Below are 3,840 nucleotides of genomic sequence, written 5' to 3'. Positions count from 1 at the left end.
ATTATACAAACATGACGGTAGTGATATTTGAAAAACGATTGGACTTCAGATCATCTGTAATAAACTCACTGTTTCCTAGACACCAAAAGCTCATGGGTAATAGATTTCCACTAGAACAGACTTTTTCTTCTAGCTCTCTATCTTTCATCACCCTCAAACTTTTTTTAAAATTAATTTTATTGAGAAAAAATTGCAACGTGACAGCTTCAAAACAGGTTGGAAGGAGAGTTACAGAAACTAGTATACTGAATATTGTTGTCTTTGTAGTAGTCATTTATAGCACAAGATGCAGACATGATATTCTGTCCAAACACTACTAGTACAGATCATTCTTCTTATTGAATTAAGAGAAAGTAGCTATATATCTGTCCTAACTATTTTGTATATACAGATACAAAATTGTCCTTCATTTATACTACCTTTTTTTTTTGTTCAGTTTTGTCTGAGATGGGTATTCCAATGCCATCCAAATATTGTGGGTACATGAATTCAGCAAAATATTCCAATATAATCCAGTACTCCACAATAGTAGTAGGCTATCCACAGGATTGGCATTTTTTTTTCTTTCCATAATTTTATTGACAGACAAATAGCAATGAGACAGTTTCAAATCAAATTGGTATGACAGTTTCAATAACTAACACATTGCACACATTCTTCTTAGTGGTTATTTGCTGTACAAGGTACAGAATGTTATCCTACTTACAAACACTATTAGAACAAACCCCTCTATTCATTAAGAAAATGTAACTATATCTCTATCCTAACCATTTTGAATACACAGATACAAAATGGACATTCATCTGTATCCCCTTTTGTGTTTAGTTCCATCATTTGAATATTATAGGTGTGTTAACTCAGCAAAATATTCTAAAAGAGTCCAGTAGTCTGTAATAGTATTGGGTCTTCCGCTTGACTGGTGGTATCAGAAATTGTTGATCTGAGTCCCCTGCAGCTCAACATAACACCATGGCTTTACTTCTTTTACTTCGTTTTTATAATTTTCTGCTAAATGGTTAAGACCAAGATAAAGCAAGACCTATGCAACAAGAGTTGTAGCTTTTGGGTCTGATAAGGTCAATGCAATCCCCTCAGGATTTATCCTGAGATCCTGTACAATCTGATCAGATTGTAGATCTTTTGTCAGTGTCAGCCATGTGGATAAGTCATGGCCATTGCTTGGCCAGTGTGCTGTCTGTGAAAGCCTGAGAGAATGTTTTCTCTCCATGTGTCTTTCCTTAGGCACACTCTACATTCATCGATCACTTTCCTTTTTGGCCCCATAATCCCTTTGATCACAAAATTTGGGACACTACTGAGTTACATAACATTACAGTACAAGTTCTCATATGTCCTGAGTCTTAATTGACCTTAGAATGCTAGGACCAAAATGTTGGCTTTCCTTGTAGCCCTCCTTTTTCTCTAATTTTGGTCTGCAAACTTAGGTTGTTAACCCTCCAGAAGAGAAGCTTATTGTTATTACCATACAACCTAGGCTGTTAAGCTTAACCTCACTATCTGTCTCAATATTAAACATCTTAGGCATAACATGGAACAGGTATTTTTCATCAAGTATTGATATGTTGAACTTTAAGTCCTTATGAATATGATGAAAAAAACATTAAAAATTAAAATATATTTTAAAAATAGGCATAAAGAATTATATAATTCTTACGTTTACACATTAGTCCAGAAATCTAACCATATACAACCTTGTAGCAGGACAGACCTGTCTCCTTCCTTCATTCACCACCTCCTTCTTTTTGAACAATCATCTACCCGAAAGACAGCATGGCAGCAACTGGCATGTCATGAAAATCAGCCAGTATTCAGAAGACCAGAATGACAGGCACTCCAAGCATGAACCTACTATTATAAATTTCCATCGTCAATGCAGTTGCTTAGTTCACAGGTGTCTGTATATATAGTTAGGGTAAGAATCATTTCAATTAACTGCTAGATTCAAAACTCTTCTAAAGATTCTCAGGATCATTGCCTTACTCATCTTCTACATATCATCCTCAAACTCTTTATCTACTTAATTGTCCATATGCCTCCTGGCCTTAATTCAATATATCAAGAATCAAGGACATTTTTGTCAATTCATGTTTAATAAAAATTTATGAAGTAACTCAGGCAAAACACAAAAGTGTGAGTAGCCCACCCATAAAATCACACCTGGAAAAGTAGTTAACAAAGGTCAATTGACAACATCTGCCACCTAAAGAAGGCATCGGAAATAAAACATTAAAATGTTTACCAGTGATGTGTGAAAACAAAATCATCCACACAACAGCTTTTCTCCTAAGATGAATTTGTGCTAGCTAAACAGAGCTCAGAACCTGACAGCTGGATAATTTTAATTTCTGAAAAGCTGACACCTTAAGGAAAACTGAATAAAGCATTTAAAAAGTTTTAATTAGCTGGAAGTTTTCTGTGTTTATAGTCTTTTGAAATTTTGTTTTCTAATTTTGAGACAATGACTGAAGTATGTTATATAAGTCTACATTGTAGATATTTAAGCAACTTGAAAACTTATAAAATGCCTTGCTTCAAGAATAATCCAGAAAAGAGAATCAGTTATGAATTAACAGTTAAGAAGAATAAAACAGTGAATTCCACAAAATAGGAATGTACAAATTGTTACATTCAAAATGAAGAAAAATAACATCAACTTTACCAATTTATGAATGTTTTAAAAACTACTTCTAAAAATTATGTTTGAGAAATGATTACCTTGTTTAAAAGTGACAATGTGCCAAGCATTGTATTAAACATTAATAAATATACTTTTTTTGTGTGTTTGTGGCAGAACCAGGGATTGAACTCAGGCCCTTGCGCTTGCCAGGGAAGTACTTATTCCACTGTGCCATATTCCTGGCCAGTAAAATAAACTTACCCAAACTGTCTGCAGGATACCAGTGTTTTTCAGTCAATACTTAACCAACTCATAATGTTTTGTTTACTAGACAGATAAAGTCACATGCAAAACACAGATATAAACTGGGCAAGGGCAGTACCTAGACAGAGAGCACATACACTCTCAAACGGCAGAGTAATTTGAAATCCTCATTGAAGTGATACATGAATCTGTGCCTTGCAGAGCCTGTGGGAGTCCAGAAGCAGATAAGCATTGGAGGAACATTTCAGAGTCACTGGTAGAGGAAAGAAAATACGAGTGTTGTAGTGTTGTAGTGCTAGCTCTTACCAAAAAGGGCAGGGCCACACAGAAGAGGTAGGAACCAAAAAGAATCACAATGTGGTAACCAGCTTTCCAGAGAGCCTGGCACAGGTGAGCCAGGGCAATCTGAGATAACCACTTCACCCAGATGCCAGCATGCATAGACAGCTGGGCAGGGGACCCTGGAGTGCGTAACAGCTGGTTCAGTGCTGGCCACAGTTTAGTGGGCCTGGTGCATGGGAAGGCAGTGGCTTCTAGGTGGGGATTCTAGGAGACACAGCTCACCGTGAACAGTGGCACAGCAGAGCCCATGGTACTGCTTTGAAGATGGCAGTAAGTTATTCACATCAAGCTGAATTTTTTTTTTAAGTTTTTAATTTTTTTAGAACTGGGGATTGAACTCAGGCCCTTGCACTTGCCAGGGAAATGCTTATTCTACTGACCCATCTCCCTGGCCCCTCAAGCTGAAATTTTAAGAAGAGTTTAAGCATAAAATTTAAAAAGACTACCAGTAGTATAGTGGACTGGATGTAGTCACTTTCCGTATCCCAAGTCCTAGATTTTGACAATAATGTTCAAATCAATGTGGAGATTCCTTTTAAGAACTAGGATTAGAGGTCCCACTGAACTCAGCTATCCCCCTCCTGGATATTTTTCCA

Source organism: Octodon degus, unplaced genomic scaffold, assembly GCF_000260255.1.
Source record: "Octodon degus isolate 3935 unplaced genomic scaffold, OctDeg1.0 scaffold00170, whole genome shotgun sequence".
NCBI lineage: Eukaryota > Metazoa > Chordata > Mammalia > Rodentia > Octodontidae > Octodon > Octodon degus.
Note: the sequence above shows the minus strand (reverse complement) of the source record.